Raw genomic sequence first — 20,911 nt, forward strand, 5'->3', positions numbered from 1 at the left:
CGTTGCACCGAGAGAACCCACACTTATCCTACCTCAGTTTCCTTAAGGTTTAAGTACCTATAGGTACTGCTATCAGTACCTATTCTAAGGACTGGGACACATGTGAGATCCCCACTGGTGTCGGCCGGGGCAGCCAACATGCGCAACATGGTCGGTTAGCTCAGCTGGTTAGAGCGTGGTGCTAATAACGCCAAGGTTGCGGGTTCGATCCCCGTACGGGCCAGTCCGTCTCCTCTTTTTTGACCGTACCAGTCTCAAACTCCTTTTTCTCCCTACTGCCTAGATCTGGTGGGTGGAAATTGCTGCTGTCTTCATTTAAGCAGGTTACCGTGATGGCAAGCACCATACCCATTCCTCATTAGTATAGTGGTGAGTATCCCCGCCTGTCACGCGGGAGACCGGGGTTCGATTCCCCGACGGGGAGGCAATTGTTTTCTTTGTGCACCAAAGAAAACTCAGGAAAAAGGAATCCAAAGTCTTAAGTCTCCAGAGTCTCCAGAGTCTCCATGGAAATAAATATGGAATTTTAAAAAGAGATCTACAAAAAAAGAAGCCATTAAGTCGTTGCACAGAGAGAACCCACACTTATCCTACCTCAGTTTCCTGAAGGTTTAAGCTGAAAAACTCTGTAGATATCCCCAATCCATGGAGCGAATAGGCCGAAACCACATGCCGAAAGGAGCCCGCTGAGATTGGCCAGGGGAAACAAACGTCCGTACGGGAGATGCCCACGGACAGAGCCTTATTTAATGGATTCCTGACATTAGTTTGCAGCAGAGCATAACGTAGACGTTCAGCGACTGATTTTGTCACCTGGGACCCGTTTTCCCAAAGTCATGAGTTAGAAAACTAAGGAAAAAGGAGGTAAAATCCTAGAGAGAGCGTCAGGAACCTTAAAGGTAGAAAGAAACCAAAGTCTTAAGTCTCCAGAGACTCCATGGAAATAAAGATGGAAATTTAAAGAGAGATCTACAAAAAAAGAAGCCATTAAGTTGTTGCACCGAGAGAACCCACACTTATCCTACCTCAGTTTCCTTAAGGTTTAAGTACCTCTAGGTACTGCTATCAGTACCTATTCTAAGGACTGGGACACATGTGAGATCCCCACTGGTGTCGGCCGGGGCAGCCGACATGCGCAACATGGCCGGTTAGCTCAGCTGGTTAGAGCGTGGTGCTAATAACGCCAAGGTCGCGGGTTCGATCCCCGTACGGGCCAGTCCGTCTCCTCTTTTTTGACCGTACCAGTCTCAAACTCCTTTTTCTCCCTACTGCCTAGATCTGGTGGGTGGAAATTGCTGCTGTCTTCATTTAAGCAGGTTACCGTGATAGCAAGCACCATACCCATTCCTCGTTAGTATAGTGGTGAGTATCCCCGCCTGTCACGCGGGAGACCGGGGTTCGATTCCCCGACGGGGAGGCAATTGTTTTCTTTGTGCACCAAAGAAAACTCAGGAAAAAGGAATCCAAAGTCTTAAGTCTCCAGAGTCTCCAGAGTCTCCATGGAAATAAAGATGGAATTTTAAAAAGAGATCTACAAAAAAAGAAGCCATTAAGTCGTTGCACAGAGAGAACCCACACTTATCCTACCTCAGTTTCCTGAAGGTTTAAGCTGAAAAACTCTGTAGATATCCCCAATCCCTGGAGCGAATAGGCCGAAACCACATGCCGAAAGGAGCCCGCTGAGATTGGCCAGGGGAAACAAACGTCCGTACGGGAGATGCCCACGGACAGAGCCTTATTTAATGGATTCCTGACATTAGTTTGCAGCAGAGCATAACGTAGACGTTCAGCGACTGATTTTGTCACCTGGGACCCTTTTTCCCAAAGTCATGAGTTAGAAAACTAAGGAAAAAGGAGGTAAAATCCTAGAGGGAGCGTAAGGAACCTTAAAGGTAGAAAGAAACCAAAGTCTTAAGTCTCCAGAGACTCCATGGAAATAAAGATGGAAATTTAAAAAGAGATCTACAAAAAAAGAAGCCATTAGGTTGTTGCACCGAGAGAACCCACACTTATCCTACCTCAGTTTCCTTAAGGTTTAAGCTAAAAAAACTCTGTAGATATCCCCAATCCATGGAGCGAATAGGCCGAAACCACATGCCGAAAGGAGCCCGCTGAGATTGGCCAGGGGAAACAAACTTCCGTACGGGAGATGCCCACGGCCAGAGCCTTATCCAATGGATTCCTGACATTAGTTTGCAGCACAGCATATACCAGAGTCAATAACTTGTAAAGTAGACGGTCAGCGACTGATTTCGTCACCTGGGACCCGTTTGCCCAAAGTCATGAGTTAGTTGCAGCTGAAATGCGGACTGCAGCTTTCCCTCAATCACTGGCGCTACAACAAGGCCCCGTGTAGCCCATGCCTAAGGCCTATGGCTTTTAGATTGCAAACTCTTCCAGGTGCCGTGTTATTTCCTATACTTTCTGATTCCTTCTCTTGTGGAATAAAGTTTCGAATACAGTTCCCAGTTCACAGTCAGCCCTAGCACTCGTGATGTCGCCTCTGACAAGGACAGAGAAAGAGACACCCTTCCCTTTCTCCACACTGCTATCAGTACCTATTCTAAGGACTGGGACACATGTGAGATCCCCACTGGTGTCGGCCGGGGCAGCCACCATGCGCAACATGGCCGGTTAGCTCAGCTGGTTAGAGCGTGGTGCTAATAACGCCAAGGTCGCGTGTTCGATCCCCGTACGGGCCAGTCCGTCTCCTCTTTTTTGACCGTACCAGTCTCAAACTCCTTTCTCTCCCTACTGCCTAGATCTGGTGGGTGGAAATTGCTGCTGTCTTCATTTAAGCAGGTTACCGTGATGGCAAGCACCATACCCATTCCTCGTTAGTATAGTGGTGAGTATCCCCGCCTGTCACGCGGGAGACCGGGGTTCGATTCCCCGACGGGGAGGCAATTGTTTTCTTTGTGCACCAAAGAAAACTCAGGAAAAAGGAATCCAAAGTCTTAAGTCTCCAGAATCTCCAGAGTCTCCATGGAAATAAAGATGGAATTTTAAAAAGAGATCTACAAAAAAAGAAGCCATTAAGTCGTAGCACAGAGAGAACCCACACTTATCCTACCTCAGTTTCCTGAAGGTTTAAGCTGAAAAACTCTGTAGATATCCCCAATCCATGGAGCGAATAGGCCGAAACCACATGCCGAAAGGAGCCCGCTGAGATTGGCCAGGGGAAACAAACGTCCGTACGGGAGATGCCCACGGACAGAGCCTTATTTAATGGATTCCTGACATTAGTTTGCAGCAGAGCATAACGTAGACGTTCAGCGACTGATTTTGTCACCTGGGATCCTTTTTCCCAAAGTCATGAGTTAGAAAACTAAGGAAAAAGGAGGTAAAATCCTAGAGGGAGCGTAAGGAACCTTAAAGGTAGAAAGAAACCAAAGACTTAAGACTCCAGAGTCTCCATGGAAATAAAGATGGAATTTTAAAAAGAGATCTACAAAAAAAGAAGCCATTAAGTTGTTGCACAGAGAGAACCCACACTTATCCTACCTCAGTTTGATTAAGGTTTAAGCTGAAAAACTCTGTAGATATCCCCAATCCATGGAGCGAATAGGCCGAAACCACATGCCGAAAGGAGCCCGCTGAGATTGGCCAGGGGAAACAAACGTCCGTACGGGAGATGCCCACGGCCAGAGCCTTATCCAATGGATTCCTGACATTAGTTTGCAGCACAGCATATACCAGAGTCAATAACTTGTAAAGTAGACGGTCAGCGACTGATTTCGTCACCTGGGACCCGTTTGCCCAAAGTCATGAGTTAGTTGCAGCTGAAATGCGGACTGCAGCTTTCCCTCAATCTTTGGCGCTACAACAAGGCCCCGTGTAGCCCATGCCTAAGGCCTATGGCTTTTAGATTGCAAACTCTTCCAGGTGCCGTGTTATTTCCTATACTTTCTGATTCCTTCTCTTGTGGAATAAAGTTTCGAATACAGTTCCCAATTCACAGTCAGCCCTAGCACTCGTGATGTCGCCTCTGACAAGGACAGAGAAAGAGACACCCTTCCCTTTCTCCACACTGCTATCAGTACCTATTCTAAGGACTGGGACACATGTGAGATCCCCACTGGTGTCGGCCGGGGCAGCCGACATGCGCAACATGGCCGGTTAGCTCAGCTGGTTAGAGCGTGGTGCTAATAACGCCAAGGTCGCGGGTTCGATCCCCGTACGGGCCAGTCCGTCTCCTCTTTTTTGACCGTACCAGTCGCAAACTCCTTTTTCTCCCTACTGCCTAGATCTGGTGGGTGGAAATTGCTGCTGTCTTCATTTAAGCAGGTTACCGTGATGGCAAGCACCATACCCATTCCTCGTTAGTATAGTGGTGAGTATCCCCGCCTGTCACGCGGGAGACCGGGGTTCGATTCCCCGACGGGGAGGCAAATGTTTTCTTTATGCACCAAAGAAAACTCAGGAAAAAGGAATCCAAAGTCTTAAGTCTCCAGAGTCTCCAGAGACTCCATGGAAATAAAGATGGAATTTTAAAAAGAGATCTACAAAAAAAGAAGCCATTAAGTCGTTGCACAGAGAGAACCCACACTTATCCTATCTCAGTTTCCTGAAGGTTTAAGCTGAAAAACTCTGTAGATATCCCCAATCCATGGAGCGAATAGGCCGAAACCACATGCCGAAAGGAGCCCGCTGAGATTGGCCAGGGGAAACAAACGTCCGTACGGGAGATGCCCACGGACAGAGCCTTATTTAATGGATTCCTGACATTAGTTTGCAGCAGAGCATAACGTAGACGTTCAGCGACTGATTTTGTCACCTGGGACCCTTTTTCCCAAAGTCATGAGTTAGAAAACTAAGGAAAAAGGAGGTAAAATCCTAGAGGGAGCGTAAGGAACCTTAAAGGTAGAAAGAAACCAAAGTCTTAAGTCTCCAGAGACTCCATGGAAATAAAGATGGAAATTTAAAAAGAGATCTACAAAAAAAGAAGCCATTAAGTTGTTGCACCGAGAGAACCCACACTTATCCTACCTCAGTTTCCTTAAGGTTTAAGCTGAAAAACTCTGTAGATATCCCCAATCCATGGAGCGAATAGGCCGAAACCACATGCCGAAAGGAGCCCGCTGAGATTGGCCAGGGGAAACAAACGTCCGTACGGGAGATGCCCACGGCCAGAGCCTTATCCAATGGATTCCTGACATTAGTTTGCAGCACAGCATATACCAGAGTCAATAACTTGTAAAGTAGACGGTCAGCGACTGATTTCGTCACCTGGGACCCGTTTGCCCAAAGTCATGAGTTAGTTGCAGCTGAAATGCGGACTGCAGCTTTCCCTCAATCTTTGGCGCTACAACAAGGCCCCGTGTAGCCCATGCCTAAGGCCTATGGCTTTTAGATTGCAAACTCTTCCAGGTGCCGTGTTATTTCCTATACTTTCTGATTCCTTCTCTTGTGGAATAAAGTTTCGAATACAGTTCCCAGTTCACAGTCAGCCCTAGCACTCGTGATGTCGCCTCTGACAAGGACAGAGAAAGAGACACCCTTCCCTTTCTCCACACTGCTATCAGTACCTATTCTAAGGACTGGGACACATGTGAGATCCCCACTGGTGTCGGCCGGGGCAGCCGACATGCGCAACATGGCCGGTTAGCTCAGCTGGTTAGAGCGTGGTGCTAATAACGCCAAGGTCGCGGGTTCGATCCCCGTACGGGCCAGTCCGTCTCCTCTTTTTTGACCGTACCAGTCTCAAACTCCTTTTTCTCCCTACTGCCTAGATCTGGTGGGTGGAAATTGCTGCTGTCTTCATTTAAGCAGGTTACCGTGATGGCAAGCACCATACCCATTCCTCGTTAGTATAGTGGTGAGTATCCCCGCCTGTCACGCGGGAGACCGGGGTTCGATTCCCCGACGGGGAGGCAATTGTTTTCTTTGTGCACCAAAGAAAACTCAGGAAAAAGGAATCCAAAGTCTTAAGTCTCCAGAGTCTCCAGAGTCTCCATGGAAATAAAGATGGAATTTTAAAAAGAGATCTACAAAAAAAGAAGCCATTAAGTCGTTGCACAGAGAGAACCCACACTTATCCTACCTCAGTTTCCTGAAGGTTTAAGCTGAAAAACTCTGTAGATATCCCCAATCCATGGAGCGAATAGGCCGAAACCACATGCCGAAAGGAGCCCGCTGAGATTGGCCAGGGGAAACAAACGTCCGTACGGGAGATGCCCACGGACAGAGCCTTATTTAATGGATTCCTGACATTAGTTTGCAGCAGAGCATAACGTAGACGTTCAGCGACTGATTTTGTCACCTGGGACCCTTTTTCCCAAAGTCATGAGTTAGAAAACTAAGGAAAAAGGAGGTAAAATCCTAGAGGGAGCGTAAGGAACCTTAAAGGTAGAAAGAAACCAAAGTCTTAAGTCTCCAGAGACTCCATGGAAATAAAGATGGAAATTTAAAAAGAGATCTACAAAAAAAGAAGCCATTAAGTCGTTGCACCGAGAGAACCCACACTTATCCTACCTCAGTTTCCTTAAGGTTTAAGCTGAAAAACTCTGTAGATATCCCCAATCCATGGAGCGAATAGGCCGAAACCACATGCTGAAAGGAGCCCGCTGAGATTGGCCAGGGGAAACAAACGTCCGTACGGGAGATGCCCACGGCCAGAGCCTTATCCAATGGATTCCTGACATTAGTTTGCAGCACAGCATATACCAGAGTCAATAACTTGTAAAGTAGACGGTCAGCGACTGATTTCGTCACCTGGGACCCGTTTGCCCAAAGTCATGAGTTAGTTGCAGCTGAAATGCGGACTGCAGCTTTCCCTCAATCACTGGCGCTACAACAAGGCCCCGTGTAGCCCATGCCTAAGGCCTATGGCTTTTAGATTGCAAACTCTTCCAGGTGCCGTGTTATTTCCTATACTTTCTGATTCCTTCTCTTGTGGAATAAAGTTTCGAATACAGTTCCCAGTTCACAGTCAGCCCTAGCACTCGTGATGTCGCCTCTGACAAGGACAGAGAAAGAGACACCCTTCCCTTTCTCCACACTGCTATAAGTACCTATTCTAAGGACTGGGACACATGTGAGATCCCCACTGGTGTCGGCCGGGGCAGCCAACATGCGCAACATGGCCGGTTAGCTCAGCTGGTTAGAGCGTGGTGCTAATAACGCCAAGGTCGCGGGTTCGATCCCCGTACGGGCCAGTCCGTCTCCTCTTTTTTGACCGTACCAGTCTCAAACTCCTTTTTCTCCCTACTGCCTAGATCTGGTGGGTGGAAATTGCTGCTGTCTTCATTTAAGCAGGTTACCGTGATGGCAAGCACCATACCCATTCCTCGTTAGTATAGTGGTGAGTATCCCCGCCTGTCACGCGGGAGACCGGGGTTCGATTCCCCGACGGGGAGGCAATTGTTTTCTTTGTGCACCAAAGAAAACTCAGGAAAAAGGAATCCAAAGTCTTAAGTCTCCAGAGTCTCCAGAGTCTCCATGGAAATAAAGATGGAATTTTAAAAAGAGATCTACAAAAAAAGAAGCCATTAAGTCGTTGCACAGAGAGAACCCACACTTATCCTACCTCAGTTTCCTGAAGGTTTAAGCTGAAAAACTCTGTAGATATCCCCAATCCATGGAGCGAATAGGCCGAAACCACATGCCGAAAGGAGCCCGCTGAGATTGGCCAGGGGAAACAAACGTCCGTACGGGAGATGCCCACGGACAGAGCCTTATTTAATGTATTCCTGACATTAGTTTGCAGCAGAGCATAACGTAGACGTTCAGCGACTGATTTTGTCACCTGGGACCCTTTTTCCCAAAGTCATGAGTTAGAAAACTAAGGAAAAAGGAGGTAAAATCCTAGAGGGAGCGTAAGGAACCTTAAAGGTAGAAAGAAACCAAAGTCTTAAGTCTCCAGAGACTCCATGGAAATAAAGATGGAAATTTAAAAAGAGATCTACAAAAAAAGAAGCCATTAAGTTGTTGAACCGAGAGAACCCACACTTATCCTACCTCAGTTTCCTTAAGGTTTAAGCTGAAAAACTCTGTAGATATCCCCAATCCATGGAGCGAATAGGCCGAAACCACATGCCGAAAGGAGCCCGCTGAGATTGGCCAGGGGAAACAAACGTCCGTACGGGAGATGCCCACGGCCAGAGCCTTATCCAATGGATTCCTGACATTAGTTTGCAGCACAGCATATACCAGAGTCAATAACTTGTAAAGTAGACGGTCAGCGACTGATTTCGTCACCTGGGACCCGTTTGCCCAAAGTCATGAGTTAGTTGCAGCTGAAATGCGGACTGCAGCTTTCCCTCAATCTTTGGCGCTACAACAAGGCCCCGTGTAGCCCATGCCTAAGGCCTATGGCTTTTAGATTGCAAACTCTTCCAGGTGCCGTGTTATTTCCTATACTTTCTGATTCCTTCTCTTGTGGAATAAAGTTTCGAATACAGTTCCCAGTTCACAGTCAGCCCTAGCACTCGTGATGTCGCCTCTGACAAGGACAGAGAAAGAGACACCCTTCCCTTTCTCCACACTGCTATCAGTACCTATTCTAAGGACTGGGACACATGTGAGATCCCCACTGGTGTCGGCCGGGGCAGCCGACATGCGCAACATGGCCGGTTAGCTCAGCTGGTTAGAGCGTGGTGCTAATAACGCCAAGGTCGCGGGTTCGATCCCCGTACGGGCCAGTCCGTCTCCTCTTTTTTGACCGTACCAGTCTCAAACTCCTTTTTCTCCCTACTGCCTAGATCTGGTGGGTGGAAATTGCTGCTGTCTTCATTTAAGCAGGTTACCGTGATGGCAAGCACCATACCCATTCCTCGTTAGTATAGTGGTGAGTATCCCCGCCTGTCACGCGGGAGACCGGGGTTCGATTCCCCGACGGGGAGGCAATTGCTTTCTTTGTGCACCAAAGAAAACTCAGGAAAAAGGAATCCAAAGTCTTAAGTCTCCAGAGTCTCCATGGAAATAAAGATGGAATTTTAAAAAGAGATCTACAAAAAAAGAAGCCATTAAGTCGTTGCACAGAGAGAACCCACACTTATCCTACCTCAGTTTCCTGAAGGTTTAAGCTGAAAAACTCTGTAGATATCCCCAATCCATGGAGCGAATAGGCCGAAACCACATGCCGAAAGGAGCCCGCTGAGATTGGCCAGGGGAAACAAACGTCCGTACGGGAGATGCCCACGGACAGAGCCTTATTTAATGGATTCCTGACATTAGTTTGCAGCAGAGCATAACGTAGACGTTCAGCGACTGATTTTGTCACCTGGGACCCTTTTTCCCAAAGTCATGAGTTAGAAAACTAAGGAAAAAGGAGGTAAAATCCTAGAGGGAGCGTAAGGAACCTTAAAGGTAGAAAGAAACCAAAGTCTTAAGTCTCCAGAGACTCCATGGAAATAAAGATGGAAATTTAAAAAGAGATCTACAAAAAAAGAAGCCATTAAGTTGTTGCACCGAGAGAACCCACACTTATCCTACCTCAGTTTCCTTAAGGTTTAAGCTGAAAAACTCTGTAGATATCCCCAATCCATGGAGCGAATAGGCCGAAACCACATGCTGAAAGGAGCCCGCTGAGATTGGCCAGGGGAAACAAACGTCCGTACGGGAGATGCCCACGGCCAGAGCCTTATCCAATGGATTCCTGACATTAGTTTGCAGCACAGCATATACCAGAGTCAATAACTTGTAAAGTAGACGGTCAGCGACTGATTTCGTCACCTGGGACCCGTTTGCCCAAAGTCATGAGTTAGTTGCAGCTGAAATGCGGACTGCAGCTTTCCCTCAATCACTGGCGCTACAACAAGGCCCCGTGTAGCCCATGCCTAAGGCCTATGGCTTTTAGATTGCAAACTCTTCCAGGTGCCGTGTTATTTCCTATACTTTCTGATTCCTTCTCTTGTGGAATAAAGTTTCGAATACAGTTCCCAGTTCACAGTCAGCCCTAGCACTCGTGATGTCGCCTCTGACAAGGACAGAGAAAGAGACACCCTTCCCTTTCTCCACACTGCTATAAGTACCTATTCTAAGGACTGGGACACATGTGAGATCCCCACTGGTGTCGGCCGGGGCAGCCAACATGCGCAACATGGCCGGTTAGCTCAGCTGGTTAGAGCGTGGTGCTAATAACGCCAAGGTCGCGGGTTCGATCCCCGTACGGGCCAGTCCGTCTCCTCTTTTTTGACCGTACCAGTCTCAAACTCCTTTTTCTCCCTACTGCCTAGATCTGGTGGGTGGAAATTGCTGCTGTCTTCATTTAAGCAGGTTACCGTGATGGCAAGCACCATACCCATTCCTCGTTAGTATAGTGGTGAGTATCCCCGCCTGTCACGCGGGAGACCGGGGTTCGATTCCCCGACGGGGAGGCAATTGTTTTCTTTGTGCACCAAAGAAAACTCAGGAAAAAGGAATCCAAAGTCTTAAGTCTCCAGAGTCTCCAGAGTCTCCATGGAAATAAAGATGGAATTTTAAAAAGAGATCTACAAAAAAAGAAGCCATTAAGTCGTTGCACAGAGAGAACCCACACTTATCCTACCTCAGTTTCCTGAAGGTTTAAGCTGAAAAACTCTGTAGATATCCCCAATCCATGGAGCGAATAGGCCGAAACCACATGCCGAAAGGAGCCCGCTGAGATTGGCCAGGGGAAACAAACGTCCGTACGGGAGATGCCCACGGACAGAGCCTTATTTAATGGATTCCTGACATTAGTTTGCAGCAGAGCATAACGTAGACGTTCAGCGACTGATTTTGTCACCTGGGACCCGTTTTCCCAAAGTCATGAGTTAGAAAACTAAGGAAAAAGGAGGTAAAATCCTAGAGAGAGCGTCAGGAACCTTAAAGGTAGAAAGAAACCAAAGTCTTAAGTCTCCAGAGACTCCATGGAAATAAAGATGGAAATTTAAAAAGAGATCTACAAAAAAAGAAGCCATTAAGTCGTTGCACCGAGAGAACCCACACTTATCCTACCTCAGTTTCCTTAAGGTTTAAGTACCTATAGGTACTGCTATCAGTACCTATTCTAAGGACTGGGACACATGTGAGATCCCCACTGGTGTCGGCCGGGGCAGCCAACATGCGCAACATGGTCGGTTAGCTCAGCTGGTTAGAGCGTGGTGCTAATAACGCCAAGGTTGCGGGTTCGATCCCCGTACGGGCCAGTCCGTCTCCTCTTTTTTGACCGTACCAGTCTCAAACTCCTTTTTCTCCCTACTGCCTAGATCTGGTGGGTGGAAATTGCTGCTGTCTTCATTTAAGCAGGTTACCGTGATAGCAAGCACCATACTCATTCCTCGTTAGTATAGTGGTGAGTATCCCCGCCTGTCACGCGGGAGACCGGGGTTCGATTCCCCGACGGGGAGGCAAATGATTTCTTTATGCACCAAAGAAAACTCAGGAAAAAGGAATCCAAAGTCTTAAGTCTCCAGAGTCTCCAGAGACTCCATGGAAATAAAGATGGAATTTTAAAAAGAGATCTACAAAAAAAGAAGCCATTAAGTCGTTGCACAGAGAGAACCCACACTTATCCTACCTCAGTTTCCTGAAGGTTTAAGCTGAAAAACTCTGTAGATATCCCCAATCCATGGAGCGAATAGGCCGAAACCACATGCCGAAAGGAGCCCGCTGAGATTGGCCAGGGGAAACAAACGTCCGTACGGGAGATGCCCACGGACAGAGCCTTATTTAATGGATTCCTGACATTAGTTTGCAGCAGAGCATAACGTAGACGTTCAGCGACTGATTTTGTCACCTGGGACCCTTTTTCCCAAAGTCATGAGTTAGAAAACTAAGGAAAAAGGAGGTAAAATCCTAGAGGGAGCGTAAGGAACCTTAAAGGTAGAAAGAAACCAAAGTCTTAAGTCTCCAGAGACTCCATGGAAATAAAGATGGAAATTTAAAAAGAGATCTACAAAAAAAGAAGCCATTAAGTCGTTGCACCGAGAGAACCCACACTTATCCTACCTCAGTTTCCTTAAGGTTTAAGTACCTATAGGTACTGCTATCAGTACCTATTCTAAGGACTGGGACACATGTGAGATCCCCACTGGTGTCGGCCGGGGCAGCCAACATGCGCAACATGGTCGGTTAGCTCAGCTGGTTAGAGCGTGGTGCTAATAACGCCAAGGTTGCGGGTTCGATCCCCGTACGGGCCAGTCCGTCTCCTCTTTTTTGACCGTACCAGTCTCAAACTCCTTTTTCTCCCTACTGCCTAGATCTGGTGGGTGGAAATTGCTGCTGTCTTCATTTAAGCAGGTTACCGTGATAGCAAGCACCATACTCATTCCTCGTTAGTATAGTGGTGAGTATCCCCGCCTGTCACGCGGGAGACCGGGGTTCGATTCCCCGACGGGGAGGCAAATGATTTCTTTATGCACCAAAGAAAACTCAGGAAAAAGGAATCCAAAGTCTTAAGTCTCCAGAGTCTCCAGAGACTCCATGGAAATAAAGATGGAATTTTAAAAAGAGATCTACAAAAAAAGAAGCCATTAAGTCGTTGCACAGAGAGAACCCACACTTATCCTACCTCAGTTTCCTGAAGGTTTAAGCTGAAAAACTCTGTAGATATCCCCAATCCATGGAGCGAATAGGCCGAAACCACATGCCGAAAGGAGCCCGCTGAGATTGGCCAGGGGAAACAAACGTCCGTACGGGAGATGCCCACGGACAGAGCCTTATTTAATGGATTCCTGACATTAGTTTGCAGCAGAGCATAACGTAGACGTTCAGCGACTGATTTTGTCACCTGGGACCCTTTTTCCCAAAGTCATGAGTTAGAAAACTAAGGAAAAAGGAGGTAAAATCCTAGAGGGAGCGTAAGGAACCTTAAAGGTAGAAAGAAACCAAAGTCTTAAGTCTCCAGAGACTCCATGGAAATAAAGATGGAAATTTAAAAAGAGATCTACAAAAAAAGAAGCCATTAAGTTGTTGCACCGAGAGAACCCACACTTATCCTACCTCAGTTTCCTTAAGGTTTAAGCTGAAAAACTCTGTAGATATTCCCAATCCATGGAGCGAATAGGCCGAAACCACATGCCGAAAGGAGCCCGCTGAGATTGGCCAGGGGAAACAAACGTCCGTACGGGAGATGCCCACGGCCAGAGCCTTATCCAATGGATTCCTGACATTAGTTTGCAGCACAGCATATACCAGAGTCAATAACTTGTAAAGTAGACGGTCAGCGACTGATTTCGTCACCTGGGACCCGTTTGCCCAAAGTCATGAGTTAGTTGCAGCTGAAATGCGGACTGCAGCTTTCCCTCAATCTTTGGCGCTACAACAAGGCCCCGTGTAGCCCATGCCTAAGGCCTATGGCTTTTAGATTGCAAACTCTTCCAGGTGCCGTGTTATTTCCTATACTTTCTGATTCCTTCTCTTGTGGAATAAAGTTTCGAATACAGTTCCCAGTTCACAGTCAGCCCTAGCACTCGTGATGTCGCCTCTGACAAGGACAGAGAAAGAGACACCCTTCCCTTTCTCCACACTGCTATCAGTACCTATTCTAAGGACTGGGACACATGTGAGATCCCCACTGGTGTCGGCCGGGGCAGCCGACATGCGCAACATGGCCGGTTAGCTCAGCTGGTTAGAGCGTGGTGCTAATAACGCCAAGGTCGCGGGTTCGATCCCCGTACGGGCCAGTCCGTCTCCTCTTTTTTGACCGTACCAGTCTCAAACTCCTTTTTCTCCCTACTGCCTAGATCTGGTGGGTGGAAATTGCTGCTGTCTTCATTTAAGCAGGTTACCGTGATGGCAAGCACCATACCCATTCCTCGTTAGTATAGTGGTGAGTATCCCTGCCTGTCACGCGGGAGACCGGGGTTCGATTCCCCGACGGGGAGGCAATTGTTTTCTTTGTGCACCAAAGAAAACTCAGGAAAAAGGAATCCAAAGTCTTAAGTCTCCAGAGTCTCCAGAGTCTCCATGGAAATAAAGATGGAATTTTAAAAAGAGATCTACAAAAAAAGGAAGCCATTAAGTCGTTGCACAGAGAGAACCCACACTTATCCTACCTCAGTTTCCTGAAGGTTTAAGCTGAAAAACTCTGTAGATATCCCCAATCCATGGAGCGAATAGGCCGAAACCACATGCCGAAAGGAGCCCGCTGAGATTGGCCAGGGGAAACAAACGTCCGTACGGGAGATGCCCACGGACAGAGCCTTATTTAATGGATTCCTGACATTAGTTTGCAGCAGAGCATAACGTAGACGTTCAGCGACTGATTTTGTCACCTGGGACCCTTTTTCCCAAAGTCATGAGTTAGAAAACTAAGGAAAAAGGAGGTAAAATCCTAGAGGGAGCGTAAGGAACCTTAAAGGTAGAAAGAAACCAAAGTCTTAAGTCTCCAGAGACTCCATGGAAATAAAGATGGAAATTTAAAAAGAGATCTACAAAAAAAGAAGCCATTAAGTCGTTGCACCGAGAGAACCCACACTTATCCTACCTCAGTTTCCTTAAGGTTTAAGTACCTATAGGTACTGCTATCAGTACCTATTCTAAGGACTGGGACACATGTGAGATCCCCACTGGTGTCGGCCGGGGCAGCCAACATGCGCAACATGGTCGGTTAGCTCAGCTGGTTAGAGCGTGGTGCTAATAACGCCAAGGTTGCGGGTTCGATCCCCGTACGGGCCAGTCCGTCTCCTCTTTTTTGACCGTACAAGTCTCAAACTCCTTTTTCTCCCTACTGCCTAGATCTGGTGGGTGGAAATTGCTGCTGTCTTCATTTAAGCAGGTTACAGTGATGGCAAGCACCATACCCATTCCTCGTTAGTATAGTGGTGAGTATCCCCGCCTGTCACGCGGGAGACCGGGGTTTGATTCCCCGACGGGGAGGCAAATGTTTTCTTTATGCACCAAAGAAAACTCAGGAAAAAGGAATCCAAAGTCTTAAGTCTCCAGAGTCTCCAGAGACTCCATGGAAATAAAGATGGAATTTTAAAAAGAGATCTACAAAAAAAGAAGCCATTAAGTCGTTGCACAGAGAGAACCCACACTTATCCTATCTCAGTTTCCTGAAGGTTTAAGCTGAAAAACTCTGTAGATATCCCCAATCCATGGAGCGAATAGGCCGAAACCACATGCCGAAAGGAGCCCGCTGAGATTGGCCAGGGGAAACAAACGTCCGTACGGGAGATGCCCACGGACAGAGCCTTATTTAATGGATTCCTGACATTAGTTTGCAGCAGAGCATAACGTAGACGTTCAGCGACTGATTTTGTCACCTGGGACCCGTTTTCCCAAAGTCATGAGTTAGAAAACTAAGGAAAAAGGAGGTAAAATCCTAGAGAGAGCGTCAGGAACCTTAAAGGTAGAAAGAAACCAAAGTCTTAAGTCTCCAGAGACTCCATGGAAATAAAGATGGAAATTTAAAAAGAGATCTACAAAAAAAGAAGCCATTAAGTCGTTGCACCGAGAGAACCCACACTTATCCTACCTCAGTTTCCTTAAGGTTTAAGTACCTATAGGTACTGCTATCAGTACCTATTCTAAGGACTGGGACACATGTGAGATCCCCACTGGTGTCGGCCGGGGCAGCCGACATGCGCAACATGGCCGGTTAGCTCAGCTGGTTAGAGCGTGGTGCTAATAACGCCAAGGTCGCGGGTTCGATCCCCGTACGGGCCAGTCCGTCTCCTCTTTTTTGACCGTACCAATCTCAAACTCCTTTTTCTCCCTACTGCCTAGATCTGGTGGGTGGAAATTGCTGCTGTCTTCATTTAAGCAGGTTACCGTGATGGCAAGCACCATACCCATTCCTCGTTAGTATAGTGGTGAGTATCCCCGCCTGTCACGCGGGAGACCGGGGTTCGATTCCCCAACGGGGAGGCAATTGTTTTCTTTGTGCACCAAAGAAAACTCAGGAAAAAGGAATCCAAAGTCTTAAGTCTCCAGAGTCTCCAGAGTCTCCATGGAAATAAAGATGGAATTTTAAAAAGAGATCTACAAAAAAAGAAGCCATTAAGTCGTTGCACAGAGAGAACCCACACTTATCCTACCTCAAAGGTAGAAAGAAACCAAAGTCTTAAGTCTCCAGAGACTCCATGGAAATAAAGATGGAAATTTAAAAAGAGATCTACAAAAAAAGAAGCCATTAAGTTGTTGCACCGAGAGAACCCACACTTATCCTACCTCAGTTTCCTTAAGGTTTAAGCTGAAAAACTCTGTAGATATTCCCAATCCATGGAGCGAATAGGCCGAAACCACATGCCGAAAGGAGCCCGCTGAGATTGGCTAGGGGAAACAAACGTCCGTACGGGAGATGCCCACGGCCAGAGCCTTATCCAATGGATTCCTGACATTAGTTTGCAGCACAGCATATACCAGAGTCAATAACTTGTAAAGTAGACGGTCAGCGACTGATTTCGTCACCTGGGACCCGTTTGCCCAAAGTCATGAGTTAGTTGCAGCTGAAATGCGGACTGCAGCTTTCCCTCAATCTTTGGCGCTACAACAAGGCCCCGTGTAGCCCATGCCTAAGGCCTATGGCTTTTAGATTGCAAACTCTTCCAGGTGCCGTGTTATTTCCTATACTTTCTGATTCCTTCTCTTGTGGAATAAAGTTTCGAATACAGTTCCCAGTTCACAGTCAGCCCTAGCACTCGTGATGTCGCCTCTGACAAGGACAGAGAAAGAGACACCCTTCCCTTTCTCCACACTGCTATCAGTACCTATTCTAAGGACTGGGACACATGTGAGATCCCCACTGGTGTCGGCCGGGGCAGCCGACATGCGCAACATGGCCGGTTAGCTCAGCTGGTTAGAGCGTGGTGCTAATAACGCCAAGGTCGCGGGTTCGATCCTGCTGTCTTCATTTAAGCAGGTTACCGTGATGGCAAGCACCATACCCATTCCTCGTTAGTATAGTGGTGAGTATCCCCGCCTGTCACGCGGGAGACCGGGGTTCGATTCCCCGACGGGGAGGCAATTGTTTTCTTTGTGCACCAAAGAAAACTCAGGAAAAAGGAATCCAAAGTCTTAAGTCTCCAGAGTCTCCAGAGTCTCCATGGAAATAAAGATGGAATTTTAAAAAGAGATCTACAAAAAAAGAAGCCATTAAGTCGTTGCACAGAGAGAACCCACACTTATCCTACCTCAGTTTCCTGAAGGTTTAAGCTGAAAAACTCTGTAGATATCCCCAATCCATGGAGCGAATAGGCCGAAACCACATGCCGAAAGGAGCCCGCTGAGATTGGCCAGGGGAAACAAACGTCCGTACGGGAGATGCCCACGGACAGAGCCTTATTTAATGGATTCCTGACATTAGTTTGCAGCAGAGCATAACGTAGACGTTCAGCGACTGATTTTGTCACCTGGGACCCGTTTTCCCAAAGTCATGAGTTAGAAAACTAAGGAAAAAGGAGGTAAAATCCTAGAGGGAGCGTAAGGAACCTTAAAGGTAGAAAGAAACCAAAGTCTTAAGTCTCCAGAGACTCCATGGAAATAAAGATGGAAATTTAAAAAGAGATCTACAAAAAAAGAAGCCATTAAGTTGTTGCACCGAGAGAACCCACACTTATCCTACCTCAGTTTCCTTAAGGTTTAAGCTGGAAAACTCTGTAGATATCCCCAATCCATGGAGCGAATAGGCCGAAACCACATGCCGAAAGGAGCCCGCTGAGATTGGCCAGGGGAAACAAACGTCCGTACGGGAGATGCCCACGGCCAGAGCCTTATCCAATGGATTCCTGACATTAGTTTGCAGCACAGCATATACCAGAGTCAATAACTTGTAAAGTAGACGGTCAGCGACTGATTTCGTCACCTGGGACCCGTTTGCCCAAAGTCATGAGTTAGTTGCAGCTGAAATGCGGACTGCAGCTTTCCCTCAATCACTGGCGCTACAACAAGGCCCCGTGTAGCCCATGCCTAAGGCCTATGGCTTTTAGATTGCAAACTCTTCCAGGTGCCGTGTTATTTCCTATACTTTCTGATTCCTTCTCTTGTGGAATAAAGTTTCGAATACAGTTCCCAGTTCACAGTCAGCCCTAGCACTTTTGATGTCGCCTCTGACAAGGACAGAGAAAGAGACACCCTTCCCTTTCTCCACACTGCTATCAGTACCTATTCTAAGGACTGGGACACATGTGAGATCCCCATTGGTGTCGGCCGGGGCAGCCGACATGCGCAACATGGCCGGTTAGCTCAGCTGGTTAGAGCGTGGTGCTAATAACGCCAAGGTCGCGGGTTCGATCCCCGTACGGGCCAGTCCGTCTCCTCTTTTTTGACCGTACCAGTCTCAAACTCCTTTTTCTCCCTACTGCCTAGATCTGGTGGGTGGAAATTGCTGCTGTCTTCATTTAAGCAGGTTACCGTGATGGCAAGTATCATACCCATTCCTCGTTAGTATAGTGGTGAGTATCCCCGCCTGTCACGCGGGAGACCGGGGTTCGATTCCCCGACGGGGAGGCAATTGTTTTCTTTGTGCACCAAAGAAAACTCAGGAAAAAGGAATCCAAAGTCTCCAGAGTCTCCATGGAAATAAAGATGGAATTTTAAAAAGAGATCTACAAAAAAAGAAGCCATTAAGTCGTTGCACAGAGAGAACCCACACTTATCCTACCTCAGTTTCCTGAAGGTTTAAGCTGAAAAACTCTGTAGATATCCCCAATCCATGGAGCGAATAGGCCGAAACCACATGCCGAAAGGAGCCCGCTGAGATTGGCCAGGGGAAACAAACGTCCGTACGGGAGATGCCCACGGACAGAGCCTTATTTAATGGATTCCTGACATTAGTTTGCAGCAGAGCATAACGTAGACGTTCAGCGACTGATTTTGTCACCTGGGACCCTTTTTCCCAAAGTCATGAGTTAGAAAACTAAGGAAAAAGGAGGTAAAATCCTAGAGGGAGCGTAAGGAACCTTAAAGGTAGAAAGAAACCAAAGTCTTAAGTCTCCAGAGACTCCATGGAAATAAAGATGGAAATTTAAAAAGAGATCTACAAAAAAAGAAGCCATTAAGTTGTTGCACCGAGAGAACCCACACTTATCCTACCTCAGTTTCCTTAAGGTTTAAGCTGGAAAACTCTGTAGATATCCCCAATCCATGGAGCGAATAGGCCGAAACCACATGCCGAAAGGAGCCCGCTGAGATTGGCCAGGGGAAACAAACGTCCGTACGGGAGATGCCCACGGCCAGAGCCTTATCCAATGGATTCCTGACATTAGTTTGCAGCACAGCATATACCAGAGTCAATAACTTGTAAAGTAGACGGTCAGCGACTGATTTCGTCACCTGGGACCCGTTTGCCCAAAGTCATGAGTTAGTTGCAGCTGAAATGCGGACTGCAGCTTTCCCTCAATCACTGGCGCTACAACAAGGCCCCGTGTAGCCCATGCCTAAGGCCTATGGCTTTTAGATTGCAAACTCTTCCAGGTGCCGTGTTATTTTCTATACTTTCTGATTCCTTCTCTTGTGGAATAAAGTTTCGAATACAGTTCACAGTCAGCCCTAGCACTCGTGATGTCGCCTCTGACAAGGACAGAGAAAGAGACACCCTTCCCTTTCTCCACACTGCTATCAGTACCTATTCTAAGGACTGGGACACATGTGAGATCCCCACTGGTGTCGGCCGGGGCAGCCGACATGCGCAACATGGCCGGTTAGCTCAGCTGGTTAGAGCGTGGTGCTAATAACGCCAAGGTCGCGGGTTCGATCCCCGTACGGGCCAGTCCGTCTCCTCTTTTTTGACCGTACCAATCTCAAACTCCTTTTTCTCCCTACTGCCTAGATCTGGTGGGTGGAAATTGCTGCTGTCTTCATTTAAGCAGGTTACCGTGATGGCAAGCACCATACCCATTCCTCGTTAGTATAGTGGTGAGTATCCCCGCCTGTCACGCGGGAGACCGGGGTTCGATTCCCCGACGGGGAGGCAATTGTTTTCTTTGTGCACCAAAGAAAACTCAGGAAAAAGGAATCCAAAGTCTTAAGTCTCCAGAGTCTCCAGAGTCCCCGCCTGTCACGCGGGAGACCGGGGTTCGATTCCCCGACGGGGAGGCAATTGTTTTCTTTGTGCACCAAAGAAAACTCAGGAAAAAGGAATCCAAAGTCTTATGTCTCCAGAGTCTCCAGAGTCTCCATGGAAATAAAGATGGAATTTTAAAAAGAGATCTACAAAAAAAGAAGCCATTAAGTCGTTGCACAGAGAGAACCCACACTTATCCTACCTCAGTTTCCTGAAGGTTTAAGCTGAAAAACTCTGTAGATATCCCCAATCCATGGAGCGAATAGGCCGAAACCACATGCCGAAAGGAGCCCGCTGAGATTGGCCAGGGGAAACAAACGTCCGTACGGGAGATGCCCACGGACAGAGCCTTATTTAATGGATTCCTGACATTAGTTTGCAGCAGAGCATAACGTAGACGTTCAGCGACTGATTTTGTCACCTGGGACCCTTTTTCCCAAAGTCATGAGTTAGAAAACTAAGGAAAAAGGAGGTAAAATCCTAGAGGGAGCGTAAGGAACCTTAAAGGTAGAAAGAAACCAAAGTCTTAAGTCTCCAGAGACTCCATGGAAATAAAGATGGAAATTTAAAAAGAGATCTACAAAAAAAGAAGCCATTAAGTTGTTGCACCGAGAGAACCCACACTTATCCTACCTCAGTTTCCTTAAGGTTTAAGCTGAAAAACTCTGTAGATATCCCCAATCCATGGAGCGAATAGGCCGAAACCACATGCCGAAAGGAGCCCGCTGAGATTGGCCAGGGGAAACAAACGTCCGTACGGGAGATGCCCACGGCCAGAGCCTTATCCAATGGATTCCTGACATTAGTTTGCAGCATAGCATATACCAGAGTCAATAACTTGTAAAGTAGACGGTCAGCGACTGATTTCGTCACCTGGGACCCGTTTGCCCAAAGTCATGAGTTAGTTGCAGCTGAAATGCGGACTGCAGCTTTCCCTCAATCACTGGCGCTACAACAAGGCCCCGTGTAGCCCATGCCTAAGGCCTATGGCTTTTAGAT

At 47.4% G+C, this 20,911-nt stretch overlaps 22 non-coding genes across 22 annotated transcripts; all 22 read left to right on the forward strand.

Moving 5' to 3' along the window:
- Positions 1 to 1,142: 1,142 nt before the first annotated feature.
- On the forward strand, positions 1,143 to 1,216 carry TRNAI-AAU (transfer RNA isoleucine (anticodon AAU)). Its single transcript has one exon. It is a non-coding gene; the product is annotated as a tRNA-Ile (tRNA).
- A 129-nt stretch (positions 1,217 to 1,345) lies between these two features.
- On the forward strand, positions 1,346 to 1,417 carry TRNAD-GUC (transfer RNA aspartic acid (anticodon GUC)). The gene has a single exon. It is a non-coding gene; the product is annotated as a tRNA-Asp (tRNA).
- Positions 1,418 to 2,831: 1,414 nt separating this feature from the next.
- Positions 2,832 to 2,903, forward strand: TRNAD-GUC (transfer RNA aspartic acid (anticodon GUC)). Its single transcript has one exon. It is a non-coding gene; the product is annotated as a tRNA-Asp (tRNA).
- Positions 2,904 to 4,113: 1,210 nt separating this feature from the next.
- TRNAI-AAU (transfer RNA isoleucine (anticodon AAU)) lies at positions 4,114 to 4,187 on the forward strand. The gene has a single exon. It is a non-coding gene; the product is annotated as a tRNA-Ile (tRNA).
- Positions 4,188 to 4,316: 129 nt separating this feature from the next.
- TRNAD-GUC (transfer RNA aspartic acid (anticodon GUC)) lies at positions 4,317 to 4,388 on the forward strand. The gene has a single exon. It is a non-coding gene; the product is annotated as a tRNA-Asp (tRNA).
- A 1,210-nt stretch (positions 4,389 to 5,598) lies between these two features.
- On the forward strand, positions 5,599 to 5,672 carry TRNAI-AAU (transfer RNA isoleucine (anticodon AAU)). The gene has a single exon. It is a non-coding gene; the product is annotated as a tRNA-Ile (tRNA).
- A 129-nt stretch (positions 5,673 to 5,801) lies between these two features.
- TRNAD-GUC (transfer RNA aspartic acid (anticodon GUC)) lies at positions 5,802 to 5,873 on the forward strand. The gene has a single exon. It is a non-coding gene; the product is annotated as a tRNA-Asp (tRNA).
- A 1,210-nt stretch (positions 5,874 to 7,083) lies between these two features.
- TRNAI-AAU (transfer RNA isoleucine (anticodon AAU)) lies at positions 7,084 to 7,157 on the forward strand. The gene has a single exon. It is a non-coding gene; the product is annotated as a tRNA-Ile (tRNA).
- A 129-nt stretch (positions 7,158 to 7,286) lies between these two features.
- Positions 7,287 to 7,358, forward strand: TRNAD-GUC (transfer RNA aspartic acid (anticodon GUC)). The gene has a single exon. It is a non-coding gene; the product is annotated as a tRNA-Asp (tRNA).
- A 1,210-nt stretch (positions 7,359 to 8,568) lies between these two features.
- Positions 8,569 to 8,642, forward strand: TRNAI-AAU (transfer RNA isoleucine (anticodon AAU)). Its single transcript has one exon. It is a non-coding gene; the product is annotated as a tRNA-Ile (tRNA).
- Positions 8,643 to 8,771: 129 nt separating this feature from the next.
- On the forward strand, positions 8,772 to 8,843 carry TRNAD-GUC (transfer RNA aspartic acid (anticodon GUC)). The gene has a single exon. It is a non-coding gene; the product is annotated as a tRNA-Asp (tRNA).
- A 1,201-nt stretch (positions 8,844 to 10,044) lies between these two features.
- Positions 10,045 to 10,118, forward strand: TRNAI-AAU (transfer RNA isoleucine (anticodon AAU)). Its single transcript has one exon. It is a non-coding gene; the product is annotated as a tRNA-Ile (tRNA).
- Positions 10,119 to 10,247: 129 nt separating this feature from the next.
- On the forward strand, positions 10,248 to 10,319 carry TRNAD-GUC (transfer RNA aspartic acid (anticodon GUC)). Its single transcript has one exon. It is a non-coding gene; the product is annotated as a tRNA-Asp (tRNA).
- Positions 10,320 to 11,240: 921 nt separating this feature from the next.
- TRNAD-GUC (transfer RNA aspartic acid (anticodon GUC)) lies at positions 11,241 to 11,312 on the forward strand. Its single transcript has one exon. It is a non-coding gene; the product is annotated as a tRNA-Asp (tRNA).
- A 921-nt stretch (positions 11,313 to 12,233) lies between these two features.
- On the forward strand, positions 12,234 to 12,305 carry TRNAD-GUC (transfer RNA aspartic acid (anticodon GUC)). The gene has a single exon. It is a non-coding gene; the product is annotated as a tRNA-Asp (tRNA).
- Positions 12,306 to 13,515: 1,210 nt separating this feature from the next.
- On the forward strand, positions 13,516 to 13,589 carry TRNAI-AAU (transfer RNA isoleucine (anticodon AAU)). The gene has a single exon. It is a non-coding gene; the product is annotated as a tRNA-Ile (tRNA).
- A 1,913-nt stretch (positions 13,590 to 15,502) lies between these two features.
- Positions 15,503 to 15,576, forward strand: TRNAI-AAU (transfer RNA isoleucine (anticodon AAU)). The gene has a single exon. It is a non-coding gene; the product is annotated as a tRNA-Ile (tRNA).
- Positions 15,577 to 16,800: 1,224 nt separating this feature from the next.
- Positions 16,801 to 16,872, forward strand: TRNAD-GUC (transfer RNA aspartic acid (anticodon GUC)). Its single transcript has one exon. It is a non-coding gene; the product is annotated as a tRNA-Asp (tRNA).
- A 1,210-nt stretch (positions 16,873 to 18,082) lies between these two features.
- TRNAI-AAU (transfer RNA isoleucine (anticodon AAU)) lies at positions 18,083 to 18,156 on the forward strand. Its single transcript has one exon. It is a non-coding gene; the product is annotated as a tRNA-Ile (tRNA).
- Positions 18,157 to 18,285: 129 nt separating this feature from the next.
- On the forward strand, positions 18,286 to 18,357 carry TRNAD-GUC (transfer RNA aspartic acid (anticodon GUC)). Its single transcript has one exon. It is a non-coding gene; the product is annotated as a tRNA-Asp (tRNA).
- A 1,187-nt stretch (positions 18,358 to 19,544) lies between these two features.
- On the forward strand, positions 19,545 to 19,618 carry TRNAI-AAU (transfer RNA isoleucine (anticodon AAU)). The gene has a single exon. It is a non-coding gene; the product is annotated as a tRNA-Ile (tRNA).
- A 129-nt stretch (positions 19,619 to 19,747) lies between these two features.
- Positions 19,748 to 19,819, forward strand: TRNAD-GUC (transfer RNA aspartic acid (anticodon GUC)). The gene has a single exon. It is a non-coding gene; the product is annotated as a tRNA-Asp (tRNA).
- Positions 19,820 to 20,911: the final 1,092 nt, after the last annotated feature.

The sequence above is a fragment of the Hyla sarda genome, unplaced genomic scaffold (assembly GCF_029499605.1).
Source record: "Hyla sarda isolate aHylSar1 unplaced genomic scaffold, aHylSar1.hap1 scaffold_205, whole genome shotgun sequence".
Taxonomy (NCBI): domain Eukaryota; kingdom Metazoa; phylum Chordata; class Amphibia; order Anura; family Hylidae; genus Hyla; species Hyla sarda.